The sequence below is a fragment of the Epinephelus fuscoguttatus genome, linkage group LG1 (genome assembly GCF_011397635.1).
Source record: "Epinephelus fuscoguttatus linkage group LG1, E.fuscoguttatus.final_Chr_v1".
NCBI lineage: Eukaryota > Metazoa > Chordata > Actinopteri > Perciformes > Serranidae > Epinephelus > Epinephelus fuscoguttatus.
Genome location: NC_064752.1, coordinates 33,734,255 through 33,753,679, shown reverse-complemented (window position 1 = coordinate 33,753,679; position 19,425 = coordinate 33,734,255).

Here is a 19,425-nt window from a genome sequence, read left to right as displayed (position 1 = left end):
TTCATTCACTCTTTTAGCTTTGGCTGTGGAAAGAGAGCAGCTTTTCAAGGACCGAGGTTATGGGCACAAAAAGGCACGGCTGCATTTATGACATTTAATGTGTTGATATGAAGAGTCTAACGGAGCATTAAAGTTTCCTAACTTTTATCTTACCATGGGATAAAATTCACTAATTGAGCTCGCTGCAAGCAAGCGTAAGCAAGCATAAGAAAAGATGACAGGCTGCTACTTAACAGCTGATTTTATCTAAATTTGTTTCATAAAGTCACAGCGCATTCAGTCAAAAGCCATCTTTTATAACATCATGCTTATTATCCAATACAGTGGTTCCCAGCCTTTTTTGTCAGATTCAGCCTTTTCACATAAAGTAAGGCAGTCCTTCACCTGCACCACTCATATGTTCTCATGAATGGAATATAATCTGGATGCTACTTAATTCTCTGAAAATACATAGTGTTAAAAAAGTTCACACAGCCAATATGAAACCATTTATTTTAATTTCTTTCAGGAAGTATATGGTAGCATAAATTGGAATTACAGTACCTGTAAATATATCCCTAATTTATAATCCTATTTGGCTCTTTATTTTCCTAATCTTCATTACAAATGTGGATGTTTTTAAACCAAACCACCTTTTTATTCTTAATGAAGTTAGATTATCTTCCTACATACCCTCTAATAACTGCAGAGGTGCCCAAATGGGTACAGGTACTCAGGTTTGGGAATCAGTGCTCTAAGTCTTTTTCTTGTGCTTCACTCAGTTCTGTTGTCAGTCTATGGATATGGTCTGCTCTTTGACCTTTGCACTATAAACCATTTCCATTCCGTTTCAAGGGCAACACTTTGGTCACTGTTTACTTCCTGTCAGCTACTGCATTAACAAACATTCAAACAGGAAATACACTTGGACCTATTTAGGATGTTTACGTTGTCAAATTTGAAATGTCCTATAGTTTGTTTGCTTGAAAGCAAGGGGTTATCTCCGGGTCTGAAGAGTGAGGCCAATGCAGAAGTGCCTAAAACCTGCACAGAGAGACTCCACTGATTGTAAAATAAAAAAAGTCTGATTGCATACAAGTATATGTGAAAATGACTCCACTTTTCACTTGATTTACAACCTCAGTATCAGTGTCAGGGGTAACATCTTACAGTAGCCCAATATTACGTTGTAGCAATAATGAGGTAATATAACACATTACCAACAGGATTTCATTTATGCATCTTAAAAAAAAAAAGGTGGTTGCCAACAAGTAGCTAAATGAGACTACAGAACGACATCATGCAGAGCAGTGCCGAACACAGCTTTACAGTCTTGTTATGGCGTTGATAGGTTATTCGACCATAGTGTAGTTCGTTTATAGCCTAACATTAGCTTTTTACATCTGGTGATTGCATTTAGGCTTAAAAAATCATGAAAGTGGTGGTAATTTGTTAAGAATATCTTGCTGAGCAAAACCTGTAAGTATCGTAGACGTTTGTTTGCCACAGAGCTTATTTTCAGCAGTAATCCAAAATGCAATGGAAAAATCCTATCATCTTTTTGAGGAGGAAACCAGTGCAACGTTAACTTCCGCATCTACCTTCAGAAAAACGTCATTCCCTGATGCACTCTATTTGTGCTTGTCGCAGTGACTTACTCACACGCCAATCCATTTGTTGGGCTAACCTCAACATTTGTTCATTTTGTTAAATACAATAGGCCTGCAAATATTTAATTATATGTCAGAATTAATCAGACTTCTGCCAGCCCATCCCTGTCTCCATGGCTTTTCATTTATTTAAAAAGGTCTAGGCTATTTAATTGTTCTATATCATCATGCTATCATTAATATAAGCAGAGGATTTTAAAACAAAGTGGTAACCGCTGTATGTGAATGCATGAATGGGCCAGACCATACGCTCTGGAGGAGAGCCTTCATTAAGCTAACAATATTGCCCACCACTGGATTTTAAATGAACTTTGATTACCTGCTGTGAAACACCTAGTTTGTACATTTGAGTTATCCTTTTCAAATGAAGGTAACTAGTAATATGTAATGTATTAAATTATGAGAGTAACTTGCCCAACACTTGTAAACATTTTCCTAGTAAGATGCTGGACTCATGTTCCAAGTCTTCCTCAATACAGCATGATGCTCATTTTGTAATTATGGTTCCATTTAGACTAAAATAGATGATAAAGCAGGCTGTGCTTCAGGGCATGGCTACCCTGTGATTGACAAGTCATCACCACAGAGGTGTTTTGGCTCACAATTACATCTACCCCTTGCTCCTCCACAGCTCCACCCCCTCATCCAAATATGGGCACTTCTGGCTCCAAATAAAACAAGATGGTGATGACAAAATGCCAAACTTGAGGCTTCAGAACGGTTGTCCACAAACAAATTGGTGATGTCACATCTACTTCAGTCTATTCTTGGAAGCTGTTTTTTTTATTATTATTATTATTTTTTGGTCATACGGCTGTTCCATTTATTGTATTTCTTTTAATCCTCTGAATAAGAGTATTAGCTAAATGTTTAAAACATAACATAAGATGCAAACATGCTGATTAAACCACTGATGATACCCTAAAATCTGAACAGCATTCTTTATAGGAATTCCTAGATACTATCAGTCCTGTGGATGAAGCGTCAGTGATGGTATCCATTCCTCCCGTCCCTGACAGATGAGCCACGTTTTGGAGTGTCCTCTGGGCAGTCCACTTAACTGCCTGAAAAGGAACCCCTTAATCTCCACTTTCTCTTTGTTTGGACTATTATCAGACCTGTCAGTCCTGGCTGCTTTATCTTCACAGGACTCATCTACTGGCTGTTTGACGTTGGCTTAATTCTATCAAAGGCCCTTATCTCTGCTTTGCCTGAGGATGCATCCTTTCTCTGATTCGCTAGAATGGTCCCAGCTCTGATAAATGAAAGTCTTATTGGGGCAAATAACATTGTTTTGTTTGATGGATTTTTTAAATGAATATTGCTGGCATATTAGCTTTATGTGTTCCTGCTGTATTTTGCTTGGTTGAGACCCTCAGTGGGCTGTATTTTATGTTTGCATTGTTTATTATTGGGGTGTAGTCTGAAACCTGAGCTAACGATGCAGCGATATCCCATCAACCACCACTGATCCAGATCGGAGATAGTCTCTTTTGATGGCGGTTAACTCTCTGTCTTTTGGCAGCAGTCACTTGAAACAGTCTGTAGGAATGTCATGCAGCTTGATCTGATGAAGAGCAATTACATGGGAGGGAGCTGTTGCCTTTGAGGTGGAAGCTTACCTGCCACACCCTGCAGGCTTACAAATAAGCCTCTGGACACATCCCAAATGTGTGAGAATGGTCCCTTTTCTTCGCGTCCTTCTCCTGATGACATATGGTCTGACAGGATTTGACAGGTGGGGGTGGAGAGGGAAGCTTTGGCCAAGCTGGTGAATTAACTCTTCTGGTTTGCTTTGGTTGGCATTATGTCAGTCAGACAAATAGAAGAAGCCTTTTCAGAGGCCAGAAGAAAAGATATTTGGAGTTGGTCCCAGATAGATGTTTAATGTAGATGTCTTAGGTCTTTACGTTTGAGTTTCTTTTTTTGCTCCATGATGTCATGTAAATCTAATTATCAATAACAATAAATTCATATAATAATAATAATAAATATTCCTATTCATTGTTAAACAAATGGTAGTTAAGCAAATAACCTGTAATTATTTTAATAGGCTGGATGATACTGTGCATATGTAGGACTGTTTGCACGTGAGCCTTTGAGAAAAGGTTACAGTTCTTGTATGCATATACAGTATCTCTGAGTTCTGCACTCTGTGCACGGGTTTGCATGTCTTTGAATATTTAGATGTTAATTCTTTTTTACCACCATAATGACCAGGACCCAGTTTTCGCATATGAATCATAAGCATTGCATGCAAGGTCATGTACATGTAAGTTTCCTGGAAAACTAATCATGGAAAAGACATGCAGCTTAGCTGCTTGGACCAACAAAGAGCTACCCATAGGTTAAGTACAGATGTTGCAATCACAAATTGGATTTTCCATAATGCAGTCGCTGTTACAAACGCTTAACTTTATTTAGATTAGAAAGGGCATTGCCCATTACCAACAGGCTTCAGGCACAATGTCTCTGCTCCAGGGATTAACCACAATTTATGCTTTTATTTTGTTGGCGTGGTGACAGCCAAGAAAGGGAAACTTTCTGAAAAGACACGGTTACAGGGCAAATTACCCTTTACCCACTTATTTTATTTTGTCTTAGCCTTCACCGCAAGCACAAACAAAATGGTTATTAAAGAAACTACTTTTTGGACACTGAGTGATTGGACTACAGCCATCAGTGTTATCATTGTGTCGTGTTTGGCACAAAAACGTCTCTTGGTTCTTAGTTACCATCAGTTTGGAGGTCGTTTTACTGAGACTGTGGATATGTGAGGTTCAAATATGATATAATCATGCCACGGCCACACTAAGACAGTCCAGATTTAAGCATTCTGGATATGCTTGACTTGATCATTTTCCACAATGGTCTTCAGAAATGGACAGCAATTGCCCCACCAATGAAAGGGGATCCTCTTTGTAATTAAAGCCAGTAGAAAATTGGATCATTTTTTGCCTGGACAGCTTTCACATTCCAGCCTAATATGGCATTGGAAGCTTTTGAAGTTGCTGTCTTGGCAGTCCCAAATTATACCTTTCATCAGCCAATCATAAGAAAATGGCAACCTGACATCCCCAATCGCAACTTACTTTTGAGCTGCAGTCCGTGTAATCAAGGGGGAGTGCATGATACCCACTGACAAATCGACTATGAATACTAGAATTACAATTTCTCTATTATAACTCATGGAATCTTTTATTTTTAAGATCAAAGACACATTTTAACTTGATCCACCAAAAGTCAAATGTATGTAATTATCCCTTTACGTCTTATTGGTTCAAATGATTACTTTTTCACTGAACCATGCGTAATGCTACTTATTGTAATCTTGTGTGATGTAAACTGTCAGTTTCATCACTATACTACTATTTATAACCATCACTGACCATTGGGGCATTCGGTCCAAGATGACACTGCAACATAAAAGGTTCACGTTCAGCAGGGGACCTTTGAAAAGAATAATGTATATTTTCTTTTAAGAAGCTTCTCTCCTCTCCCTCTTGGTTGTGGTTGAACTGGAATTCAGTCTTTTGCTTAATCCTCCTATTTTCAACCAGCTTTGTGTCACAACAGTGTGTAGTATGTGTAAATAAATTGTAGTAAACTTCCTGCCATCTTACCAGAGCTCAGATCTCTCTGCTCATCTCTCAGCTGAAATCTGCTGGAGTCAGTCGATTCTCACTGGCTCCAAGCCTCCAGGAGCAGTGCCAGGCATCGAAGCCATCTTACACTTTGGCCAAAAATTTAATTGCAACCTCTTGGTTCGTCATGTGGCCATTGGGCCCAAAAAGACTTTTTCCCGTAGACATCTGTGAATCAGTGGGTATATTTTTTTAGCATCACAACCTCTGCAAAATGACTCTTATCACTATCGGGACTTAGTCTATTTGGTTGATAATATTCTGAAAGACCAAAAGAGCTGCAAATTTAATTAGTTTTTATCCCCATTCAAGCTAGCGGAGGGCTAAACCGGAAGTTAGCACTTGGCAGCTGTAAGTCTCTAGTGTGCTTGCACTATGGGCCCCACATTGCAGAAGATCTCGGTAATTTCCTACCATGGAAATTAAACTTTTTCGGCTTCATGCACCACTGAACAACTCATAGGAATGATTAGGGCCCTGGCTCCAATGCTATATCCAGTTCTTTTTATACATCCATGGCTGGCTCCAGGGCTGTTGCTCAAACTATGGATTGTACTTCCACATTTTTGTATGCTCGCCACCACGGGCACAAAGAGTATAAAAGTGGATCAAGAGAGACCCGCCCCTCTTTTTCTCTTTCAAACTCAGACCAAACTCCCATCAAACATAAAAACCAAGCAGTGTTGATCAAATCTAAACCAAGATTCTGTTACTCTATTGCCCATTTCTCGCCTAAAATGTTTTCAGAAACATATTTTAGTGCACTGTTTGGCTATAAATTGAGACTGTTTTTTTTTAGCCGGCTGCCATATTATCTCCTGTTAAAACCATAGATGTATGGAAAAGATGGTCAAGCTCGCATCACTTCACCCACCAGCTGGAGTGTATAATGGTGTGATGCGGCAGTTGTAGGTTATGCAGGTAAACGTCACAGCCCTTTTTCTCTGTTTTCTTTGGCCATGTAGCACCAGTTTCAGGAGTATTGGCATCTTTCTACTGTATAGACAGCCTAGTTTTATGAAAAGACCATCTTTTCAGCAGTGACATACTTCTTTAATACATGGGCAATAATTCTATGATTTCATGGTCAGTCATACAACCAAATGATTGTGTTTATTTTCCTGTCAACCAAGGAAAAAACACCTTGGCTGGACTAAGAAGTCACATCCTGTTACTGTAAAAATATGTGAGTCTTACCAAATATATCAACAGGCTTAGTGTAATAAAAAGTCAGCAAGTTGTGGAGGTCAGAATTAATCATGTTGCTTCGTCATCACTGTATTGGACAGTTATGTTGCTTCGCCCTCTGAGCTGAAGTTAAACACATTTGTTGGGGATGCACTGAATAATTTCTTCTGCATGGTCACCCAATTACCACTTGACAGAGCTGACGCAGACGAGTACTTTCACACTGTCACAATGGTCTTTGAGGGGTAAAAAGCTCCATGGAAGCATTTACAGAGCAGGTCACTGGCCGCCCCATTGCCTCATCCTCACTGGACAGCTGTAATGTTGAAAATGTAATGCTGAGTTTGAAATGACTGAGAGTTATGGGCGTTAGCACAAGTCAGCGGGTTCACTGAGAAAATCTATTTTATAGGAAGAAAGTTATACTGTGGTGGCATAGGTAACATACTGCAATTTTCTCCTCCATCAATATAACAGTCTGTAATTTTTGTATAACCTTTGTCGACCCACAATGTACAAAAGAGAAAGCTCTTCCAGGACGACAATTGGCCAGTTGAGGTCAATTAAACTTGTGCTCTTCTGCTGAGAGACTGCTGGCTGACCAACGTAACCCGAAAACAATGGCCGCTATTATGCATCCTCAGGCACGTCTACTGTACAGGCACGTACTTCTGCCCCAGAACAAACCAACCTCCTCAGAGACACTGGAATGAAACATGAACTAATTTGTGTCTTGGTGGTTTCTCCCATTCTTAACCCCAGCCTCTGGCCAAGGCCAGGACGTCGCGAACGGCTTCATGTATTTATAAATAGGCAGAGAGAAAAAGGGGAAAGAGAGAAATGAGCCCAACAGATGACTGAAACCATATGGAACTGGTGGAGAGTAACTCATCTTGTGACAACATAGCACGCAGCTCCCCCCCCCACCTCCCCAGCCTCTCACCACCCCCCCAACTCAAGTCCCACTCTGTCTCATGTCACAGCCATTCAGGAAAGACTGCAATTGGAGAAGGTCAATCGGTGGCTGGGGCCAAGAACAAAGTGATCGTGATTTTCAAAAAGTACATGCGGGATCTGAGGAGGAAATGGTTTTGCCGCCAAACACTCAATTACATGTAATTACAATAATTCAACCTTGGAGGATGGTTTATTCCATTTTATTATGAGGTTCGCTCTTTCATGTCTTTTGATGGGAAGGAGGAGGGGGGAGCGTCATGAACAGCGAGCGACAGGGACCATGTGAAACAGATATTTGGTCCTTCATCTGAATGCTTTCATTTTTCCCCCTTTTGATGTCCTGCAGGAGTTGAGGCCATAGACAGTTATTTTTTCCTCAAGATCTGATAGATCAATCTTCACACGTACTCAGTGTGACTTGCCTGTCATGATCTTCAAGGCTAGGCGTCCTAAATATCTGAAATAACTAATACAGCCATACAGAGCAAAGAGATTAGTGTGGAAACACTTAGTGAGTTTATGAAAGCCATCATGCCAAACATTTGCAGCTTTTTGCTTTGAGCATTTTCTGATTTTGTTTGTGTAAATTAAATATCTTTGGGTTGATGCCTGTCTGTGAGACAAAAGATGTGATTTGAAGATGTTGCTCTGGTAAGGTAGATGATGATTTCTCTCTCTGATATTTTGTAGTTAGGAAATTTACCTGAATAGATTAATTCAACTAATGATCACCAGAGTACTCAATAAATAAAATAATTTATAGTTGCAGCCCATAGAGTTTGATGCAAATTTAAAGGGGTACTAACATTTTCTCGTATTGCACTTCAATCTAGTTTGCGGGTTCACAAGAGACAAATAAAAGAATAAAGTTCAAGAAATCAAAGCTACAGAGTGTGAGATAATCTGATTCGTAATATGGATTAAGGTCCAAAAAACTTGATCCTGCATCTCCCACAATGCAACTCACAATTGTCTTTCATTAGACACTCCCTGCCTCCTAAATGCTCAATACTTTGAAATCTAACCCATTAAAAGTTATTTAAAAGTCTCATGTCCAAGCCCATATATATCTTTTTTGTTAAATGTATGATTTATTTGTGCAGTTTAAAACCATAAAAACTCCAACAACAATACATAAACCCTCACGTGTGTGACTGAAAAAATGAAATAAAATAAAACATTCCAAAGAATGAGGTAAACCTTGGCAGAGGTCGTAATGATACTGAGACAATAGGGTAGTATCAACAATACAACCACAAGAAAAAAACACAACATAAAGATACAGTATACAAGACATTCTGGTGAAATAAACATACCAGACATTTTGTGTGCTGCTTGCAGGGGGGAAAACAGGACTCAGCCAGGAGGTGCAGGATTTTGGTGCAGTTTAGGGGGTCACTTAGTCAGTGGGGACAGCATCCAGCTGGGTGGACGGGATTGGGCATCCTTTTTCCGATGGATATGAGATGGGGGACGAGGACTTTTCACTGCATCAGAAAAACACGGCTCGCTAGCTAAATGAGATGGTCAGGGAGTAGGACACCAAACCGACTAACTGAAGGTGAGGGGTGGATGTTAGCAGATGTGATAGTTGAGAGCTGGTCAAAGACAGACTTACCAAATAGAAATAGGGCAGGATAATTCCAAAACATGTCAGTACGATGAGCTGGTCCTATTTATCACACTCTGGATCAGTGCCAGGATAGATACAACCTAGTCTGCTTTTACACTAGAGGACTATGTGAGCTACTTTGCTCTGCCACACAGAGTCAATGGTTGGGCTGTCAGTGAGCATCCTTCACCTAGGGCTCACACCCACACATGGTTTAAAGCCTGCAACTCTGCACCAGAACTGAAGAATCCTTTTGGAGGAGAGGTGAAAAGTCTTCAAGAAACTCAAGCAAGTCCAGTTGCCTACGATATAGCACTAAAGATTACCATGACCTGCATGGCTGAGAATCTTCACCGACACGCCTGTCGCCCAGTTTTGCAGTGTGTCATGCATAAAAATCAGAACAAACTTATAATATTAAGTAAGTTATTTTTTTTCAAATCATTGGTGTTTTTTAACAGAAACTGTAATTGTTTGTGTGTGCAGTGAGTTCAAGTGCAACTTTCTGGCCGAGACACAGATGACGTGAAGCGACGCAATAGTTGGCCTTCGTTGCCGCCAGTTCTTTGATATCAGTTTGGTGTGTCTGGACTTTAAGACCCAGTGATGGCACAAACAAATGATGTGTGGACATGTTTCAAAACTTAGTGCCGAACATCACTCTTTATCTCTATATTTAGATCCACATAACAAGGAGTGTGTAGATTATGAGGCTGAAATTTGGCACGTGAGGAGAGTGTTGTATAGCTTTGAAATCGTTCCCTCGAGATAAGGGTTAATATTAAAATTGTGTCAGCGCAGGCAGAGGGAGGAAAAATAGGGATATAAAAAAAAGTGATTATGAACAAAATCTTGGATTTGTAAGTTTCAGAGGTATTGGGTCATTGGTAAATTGAATGCATGAGTTAACTGATCTAAAGATTCAAAAGTTCCATCAATGTAAAAAGCCGAGATAACCCTGATGACGACATTTCAACTACAATTTACACCAGCTGTCTAGTGCATCTCATGAAGAGTCAATTGAATTTAATATGTAAAATTGTTGGTATAACCCTTTAAAATCTAATCTGGAGAAATTCTACATTTCTTTGCGCATGTGAGTGATGTGCATTTACGAGATTCTGGCTGGATAAGACTGTCTGAAAGCCTCACCACAGCTGAAAAAAGTGTTTTTCTTCCAGCGTCAACAAATCAAAACAATATTTCAAATAAGATGCAAGCAATCATGTCTGCCTGTTGCATATAGTCAATATCTGATCCTGGATCACTTTCAGCTTCAACTCAAAAAGCATCTTCCTCAGTGCAAAAGCTCTGACTCACATCATGTTCATTTGATTTGGGTGTTTTTCATTCGACAGAGTAGTGATTGTGCATTTCCACCGAAGCATCCTCTCAGAGGACAAAGACCCACTCACTGTCGAAGCGACCGAACCTCGTGGCTCTCTTGCGTGAAAAGACTTTAAAATTTCCCCGTCTCACTGTAAATTCAACCGTCTCCTCCAAAAACACACTCAAATATCAACCCACTCAGTGTTGCAGGGTTACACCGCTGAACGTCCAGGTCCGCGTCGCCACACCCCAAATGGAAGACTGAGAACTCTGTGTGATTGAGAGTCACTTTTAATTTTGCTTCAGGTTTTATGTGTGTTTCACCGCTGAAATATAGGCCTCTTAACAAGACCGAATCACAGACGTGGGCAGAGGGGAGGCTTTGAAATGCGGCAACCCCTGAACCAGAAAATAATCAAGGGGACTTAGGCATGGCACTGCGGCCGGAAATTCACTGTGAATACTGGTTTCAACCATGACCATTTGAGAGCCCAACTTTTTGGCTTTCACATTGATTTCGAGCTCCCCCTCCTCCCCCCTTCTCCTGTCTCCTTCTCGGCTGTATGTCACACACTCAATTTGGGCTCCCTCTGACCTAAAAGTTGATGAGTAGCGTCTCTGTTTTCGGGGCAGCTCTTGTCAGCAAAAAACGAACCGATGCATGCCTTTGGGCCACTTGTGACACACACAAACGTGCACACGTGGGCCCTCCCCCCCGTTCACACACACAAATATACAGTGCGTCTCTTTTAGACCTGCGGCTTGCCTCCGTTCTTTACAACACATCACAGGGATGGCTACTTTTCTGCTCGTCCAGCAAAAAGCGTTCGCTCACCGTTCCCCCCTCTGTTATTCCTCCTGGCCTTCTTCCACTGCGGAGGAAGAAATTGCGGTTGTGAGTTTAGGCCAAGTCTCCCCACAGCTTGTCCTGATTACTAAGTAGACAAGTACCCATGGTTAGACGGAACCAGGTCTCCCTGGTCCTCGTTTCCCCTCCTTCATATTTCGGAGTGACGGTCTCTGAGGTTTCTGTGAAGGACAAGGGACCCCAGTGGATTGTGGATGGTCCTAAAATAAACCTGCTTCTAATCATTCCCCACTGCGGTGGTTAATATGTGTTATGTAGACATTATAATTGTACACAAAGTCACTGATAAAGTGGGTCATGACCTCATTCAGCATGTGGGAATATACGGAGTATAATTTAGTTTTGAATAAACAAGGTTTGACCGCATGTCACCGTCTGGCATGTCCTTATAATCTTAATGTTCTCATCAGCCCTCAGAAGGCCAACCAACCATGCAAATTTTTTTAATCTGCAGTTTCCACTCCTCCTTTCCTTTTTTCCTCTCCGTCTCCTCCTCTGATCACTGTTTTCCCTCTGAATTGTATCAGCAGCTTACTGCCTTCCAGCCAATTAGTAAAGGCAAACACAACAACAATCAGTCTCTTGGCTTAATGCACTCCACCTCTTCAGCAGTAAATACCAACTGATTCCTCAAAGTATTGTCATTCAGAAGGGCCCCGCTGGCTCTGGTCTTTGTCGGGGAAGAGAGGGCCCCCTTTGAAATGGCAGGCCATGCCGAAAACACAACTTGTTTGAGGGGGAGACAAAGGCTAAAGGGAGTATCGTAATAGCTGATGGGGCCTGATAAAGGCAGATTACAGTTAACTGGCCATTTTGTCAACCAAGCGGGTTGTGTTTTATTGTGTAACAAGGACGGGTCGTGACACAGGCTGCTTGACCTGTCTGGTGTCTTTAAAGGGGTTTACTGGAATACATGAAATTTGACGTAGCAGTAGGATCTAAAATAAAACAATAGGATGCAAACAACAGAGCTGACGGGATGAAAGATAGCCACAAGAGAATGTGAGATTTGAGCATTATGGAAACAGTGGAAAATAATGGCAATTATTTAAAATAGATGAATTACCAGTGGCACATCATCTTGTTATTTTTACATTATCATGCCATCATTTAGCTCCAATTTGTGCCTCACATGAGTTCTCTTTGTGTAAAACACACAAAAAAATATTTACACAGTGTTTTGCATGAAAACATAGGGTTTGGAATGAAACAGTTGGAGCAAGCACATTTGTCTTCTCTGGCTACCATCTTTGTTTGGATTAGGAAAAAGAAACCCAACATGGGAAACATGTAAAAATGTTTTTAATTGAGCAACAGATGTCATATTTTTCTCTAAGGATCTTGGAAATAGCTTTAGAGCAGCATAAGAGCTGTGTTTTTAAAATGTGATACAAAGCTCTGTGACTCGAGTGTTAAAAAAAATAATATTTATATATATTCATGATTTTTCAGTAATTCATTATGTTTCTATCAGCAACCAAGACATCTGATTTTGTTAAATATGTCGACTTTTTTTAAAATAAATTATAGGCTGGACATCTATCAATGGCTTCTGTATACAAAGTTTCTTATAATATTATCACTTGTGCAATCACTAAAAGTGACCAGCTCTGATTTACTCCGTAGCAGCAGTATTGTGGCCCTGGAGAGTAAATTGACTTTACTGCCTGCTGACAAAGTCAGAGGTAAAGGGTGACAGCGCTTCATCACAATAACAAAGAAAAGGTAATCAAGAGACAGTACCAAAGAGCATGACAAAAGGAGCATGCAGTAAAAAGAAAAATGCTTTGTATGTAAATCATTTGAGTTTCCCTGGCGTCATGTGAAAGCATGCAAGACAGTGCAAAGAATCCCAGGCATGTTGCTGGTATGGGAAGGCCCTGACGCCAGACCGAGTGGCGGTGCCATTGTCAATTTGTCCATCAGAAACACAGAGAAAGAGGGAGGGACGGGAACAAAGGGAAGGGACGGGTAGACAGACTGGGGACCAAAAAAAGGATGAAAGGAAGGAGAGTAGGATGTAAGGAGAGAAAAGATGGAGAGAGGAGCTTCGGAACAAACCATCGGGGGGAGACAGGTGCCTGGAGGCTACAGTGGAGACGAAGAGGGGTGAGGAGGAGGCGAGCCATGAAGATGGATGAAATGGACCCCTGCTGAGTGTCCGTCTCAGACTCCTGTCTCGGACCCCTCTGCGCTCCTGTGAGCACAGTGGGACAGACTGAGGAGTACAGCAACTCCTCATCATCACTTCCTTTCTTATTTGTCTACATTTCTCTTACATTACTTTCTCCTTCATATTAACAGGTTGACACGCAATCCTCACACATATGCACTCTCATGCTATCCCCCATCTTCCCTACCTCTCTCCTCTGCTTTCTCTCTCCCTCTCTCGCGCTCATTAGGGGCCATTTTCACTTCAAAGCCCCTCCATTATCTGCCATCTCTGAGGGCAATTAGGAATGGGGTGACTTTGAGCGGCAGGCACGGCCACGGCTTTATAACTACTCATCCTCTGTCATGAGGGCCTTTGTGGGGGCCGTAGACATTGATGGAGAGGATACTGGGGGCCCCATACCCCCAGTCCAACTCCCTCCCCACCCCTCCTCATACCCCCAGCCGGCCCCTCCTTTTGACTGGTAAACTGTGGAGTAAAACGGTGTGTAATTAAGTGGCAGTCAAAGCAGGTCCTGTTTGGCTGTGTGACGGGCTTGGCAGGGGAGAGTTGGGGTTGAGGCGGCAGTTTGGGATGAATGAGAATGGCCAGGACACAATAGCGAGGCTATGAAGCGCAGGAGGGGAAAAACCCACTTTGGATGAAATAAAGCCAATGTTTACTCACCTACAGTTACTCTGTGTCAAAAAAGGGAGGGAGAGTTGTAAAAGTGACTCACTGCTTACATGAATGAGTGCAAATGTGTGCAAACAAACACGAATAACGCATCAATCCTTTTTTTAGGATAGAAAAACAACATCCTTAAATACACCCGCCCCACAGAAAGCTCAATCTGGGAGTTACTGCCTCTAAAATCAAAGTACTGTCCATGTTCACGACTTCCATTTTGTCATTTACGCCATCTCTTTATACGCATGTGAAACAGAGGCACAGTGAGTGAAGCTGTCACCAAATAAATGTCTCATTATATTCCCTTTTCCTTTCTGCAACAACTTTTACCGCTCCTCACTGTGGAAGTATGCGTACACGCACAGGGCCCCTCGGTGTGTGCGCTGAGTGGTATATGGGATTTTCTTAGTATGGCGGTTACTGTGTTACTGCTGCCAAAGTAATGAAAAGAGCCAACAGTAAACTACAAAGTGAAGACAGCTGTACTGTTACACACAGCATTGTTAAGGAGAGATACATGTATGTGTTGCAAAATGTATCGCGGGCTGAAAATTATGAGCACATTAAAGAAGAAAATCAGAGATAAAACTGAAAAATGTAAGGAGAGAAGCTCGTCTGCTGCTAGTTTTACTACCAGAGACGCTCGAATCTTATCTGCAGTTGTGCATTTTTTGTGTTGGCGAGTCTACAAAGCGCATACTCCCTTTCATATCTGCACCTTGGAGGAATGCGGTGACTGCGCCGCAGTGGAAGGGAGCTGATTTAGCCGCTCTTTGATGCTCCCACTAGTTAGCCATCTCCCACTGAGCACTGACATCCTGTCAGCATGAAACCTCTTCTCATCCCCCGGGTTAGTCACTACATGACCACAAGATGTGTGTGTGTTTGTGTGTGCGTGCGTGTGTGTGTGTGTGTGTGTTTGTGTGAGAGAGAGAGAGAGACAGAAAAGGAGTTCGTACACAGAAGGAATGAGGAACAGTGAAAACAGACGAAAGAAAAGGCGACACATTTCCTGTGTTTAGCTCCTTAGTTATATCATAAGTCAGATTGTTAGGGAGCCGCAGTAAAACCGAACTTCCGTGTTCGGTTCCAAAATAAGAAAACCTCATTCAAAATCCCATTTACATTTGTAATAACTTGTAAAACTACTAACAAACCAACCAATATAAACATTCTCAGCTGTATGTCGTGTGGCCAACTTTTGAACTTTTGGTGGTCTTTAACGAACACCAGTTCCCAAAAGTCCTAGACCAACATGTGACAAGGCTCAGAAACTCGACAGAGACAGTGAGTCCAAGGGTGAGAGGAGTGGCTGTGGCTAGAGATGTGTACATGTTTTATACAGTAGAGATTAGAGCTAAAAAAAAAGAGCATTGGTGGATAGTATGTGTGCTGCTATGTTGGTAAATCTTCACAGGAGCTGTAGTTTTTGTGTGCTCATCAAATTAAGTATTATTAAAATCATGAAAAATGTAACCATCTCAGAGTATGTTCTGTAGAAGATGCTTATTTATCTTAGAATAAAATAATAAACCCTGGGACCATGCGTAATTTCTTCAGGAAGGCAGATGAAAAATGCACAAGGAAATTTTCCATTGCGTAAAGGCCTTTACACACCAGGGGTGTTTTTATTTTTTCATGCGATGAATTTGCACATTGATATAATTTTCTGTTGTCCTTTTTGTCATCAGTGCTTTTACACAGAATGCAAATATTACGCGGCAAAAAGTGGTGGAATTTTTTTCCAGAGTGAGGTTGACTTTTCTGAGCTTTTGCACCATCAGTAAAGGCATCAACCAATCACACTGTGTGGAACAGATGCCACGTTAAAACGTCATGACAGTAGGGGATCTGTTGCAACTGACGCAAATTTGCTTCGCTGCCAGTATGAATAGTTTAAGAATAATTGCATGCGAGTATTTCACATGTTTGTGAAGTTTAGTAGTCACACCCCTGGTGTGTAAAGCCCTTATGAAGCTAGTGGAACAGCAGCTAGCTCAGCACTTCTACCACTTGGGTCTTATGTTTGTAGTTTTGGTCATCATCCCTGTTGCTAATAATACCTTTGTAATCACCAACTTAATTTCTGAGGTCTGGGATTGCAGTGACATCCCTAAAAATGCTGAACAGGGCAAGAAACATTAAAAGCCAGATGATTAGAGAGGTTATAAAATAAGCCCCAGGTTAGCCAAAAGTATTTGAAAGAGAAAATGAAGGTAAACACCAAATGATTTAACTGTCAGTTAAACATCCATTACAGTTTACAGACTGACTTTTGTGTTTGTGGAGAAATCCTGGTGACCTGAACAACCTACTTTTAACCTGCTGGTATGGCCTCTGCCTGTCATCACACAAAACTGGTCACATGATTGTAAGTACATGTCAACACAACTTTTAGAAACTTTACTTTAGCATGTGTAGTGTTCAATGTAGAGCACTGTGTTGGAAAAAATGGACAGTGTATGTGAAAGAGAAAAGAAGAGAAGGAGAAAAGCCACAGATGAAAGTGCAGCCACATGCAGGCAATAGACAAGGTGTTAAATAATAAATAAATAGATAAATAAACATGCTAGCCAGGCATCCCTCAGCATGTCGTAACTACCTTTGCTGAGTCGATTCTATGTATAAAAAAATTAATAACTGGCATCAACACTTAATCATTCTGTCTAAGCATTCATATGCATGGGAAGAAATTAGAATAATTAAAATACAGACCTGTATATTCCTGTCAGGTAGAGGTACTTTGACTTACCCACTGCTTTATGAAGATCAATGGATGTCCAGTCAAAGCTCTGATGAAATGCAAAACACTCTAAAAAATACATTTAAATCATATATATGGATATATATTTAAGTGCATTTGACAGACTTGAAAATGAGCCTACACTTGACTATTTCTTTAAATATTTTTGCCGTCTTTTGAAGCAGCTTTTGTTGTAAAACTAGAGATACTGGCATGAACTGAGTAATCATTTCAACAAAACAGTCACAGTATATTGTATGTGTACAAATTGTGAATGTGTGGAGATTGGGCTGATGTTAAATTCCCGGCCTGAATTATTACCCCAGTTTGGCCCTTCTTGTTATGGTTGTGTGTGGACACAGTTTTACAGGTATTTTTTTGCGCACTCATTTAAGGTTATACTCCCAAATAAAGTAATTTTGTTGTAATAGCCATAATGGATGGGTAAATAGGTATAAATGCAGAGGATATCATGAAAAACAAACTGTTCACCAAGGGTCACAGCCACACATCCTATTGTTTGTCATTCCTTTAAACATAAATTCAAGGACTCTTTCTTCCAACTTTCCAGCATTCACACTACTTTATAGGCAATCAGAGCCTAAACACCTCAGCCTTTAGCTGGAACACCTAACTCGTAATATCCTGCAGGCTGGGTGGAATTAGTTGCAATTACTTTTTCAGGTAATTATAAATCCTCAGCCATCCAATAAAGCCATTCACACAACCCTCAAGGGCCCTCGACGCTGTCATCTAAATGCGGTGTGGAATTAGTGTGAAGCAAACCCAGGTCTCACGCCACCTTAATTGTACGGTGCAGGAGCCTGTGGGTGGTTGAGGTTTCAAATAGCTTTAATTGATGCTGAGGTAACAAACAGGTAACAGAATCGCTGGGAGAGGACTGCCAGCGGGTTAACGATGAAGAAGGGTGAAAGAGTGTCAGTGTCAGAACTTTGTTCACCAGCACAAGGCCTGAAAAGGCAGCGGAAGAACATCTGAACCAATTTAATTGTTGTCCATTTAGGACGATTCATACTTTTACTTGTGAGTATATCATGAACATTTTGTCCTTTTTTTATTCCTTATTTCTCTGTGCTTTGTCCCTCACACATACACCACTCAGTTAACCCCCTCTACTTTCTACTGTGTGTTTGAGCAGGGGAAATCACGCCTTGAGACTCCCCCCGTCCACACACACATTCTCCCTCTACCCCCACATCTCCAAACACTAAACTGTGAAGTCCTAATGAGAAATAATCCCTATTCTCGCCCCGGCTAAAAAGGGAGAGTCAAGCAGCGTCATTGACCCTGCTTTTTGACAGCACGTTCCAAAGATTAAGCAAACACTGGTAATTGCCCCCGAGATCAGGTTCTGTTTTGACTGTTTGTCGTCCTCGTGCCGCCTGATGTGCGTTTGATCTGCAGTGGGATGGCAGTAGTGCTCCTCGTTCACTCCTCACATCCCAGCTCCATGCAGAGAGACGGCAAACCACCAGGCAAGCAGGGAGCCTGGGTTCATACACACACAAACACACACACACTGTGGTAAAATGTAAATTAGCAGCCACTTACAGCACAATGTATACATGCAGTGTGCTGACCAAGTCGTAATGATGTCAGGATTTCTTCCAGAGTTTCTTCCAAAAGTGGCTGAAAATCCTGCACAAACAAACAAATAGATCGTGCCTGTGCTCGCATGCAATGAGCACATAAACACACTTGATCAAAGTCAAATATTTACTCATACACTAAAACAACAAAATATATCTCTAATAAAGTGCAATTCAGTTTCATTATCTCATCCTGGGGTGATTTTGGAGGCCTCGGTGGAAAAAAGACATAAAATTTCATGCTTCCATGGTGGATAACATGGTCATTAAAAACAAACAATTCCCGCGCACTTTTATTGGTGCAAACAAATCATATCCAGACGACCACAATAAGCACCACTAACTAGTCACGTTTCTTCGCTTGAATAAGTCACATGGTGTCGGTTAGAGGTCCAATCCCAGAGATGAAAGAATATTAAAGTAAAGGAGCAGATTGAATATTTGTAAACTGTAGTCACCTCCCTGTCTTTTCTTTTAAGTCAAAGTATGTTTTAATTAACCAACAAATTAAAATGCTTACAAATGGAACCATTTCCGTAATTTCTAAAAACAATTTTTTAGGATTATAAAAATGTTCTGCCAACAAAAGACAAGCAAACATCATTTTTAGTGATTTTTTTTGGCCCTTTTTCAACCAACCCTCACATTTGAGCACCCTGACATGCTGACAAATGATTGCCCAGATGAGTCAGGAGCGCTCTGCAGTCAGTCATGACAACCTCTCAGCCAGTTACAGCTGACCTTGTCATCAGGCCTGGATCAAACCAGTCAGCAGCGCGACTGTTTCGGTAGCCGGGCCTGACCCGAGGAGATCAAACCAGAGGTGAGGTTAATGCCTGCTGGAACAATCAATCTGCTTTTCATTTTCAACCTACTGGATCATCTCAGCCCCGTTAAAAGGTCTGTGTCAAGGGAAAAAAAAAAAACGTCAATTTTTGCGAGTAATTTTGACATGTCAATTATTGGGGATTTACTGTTATTAG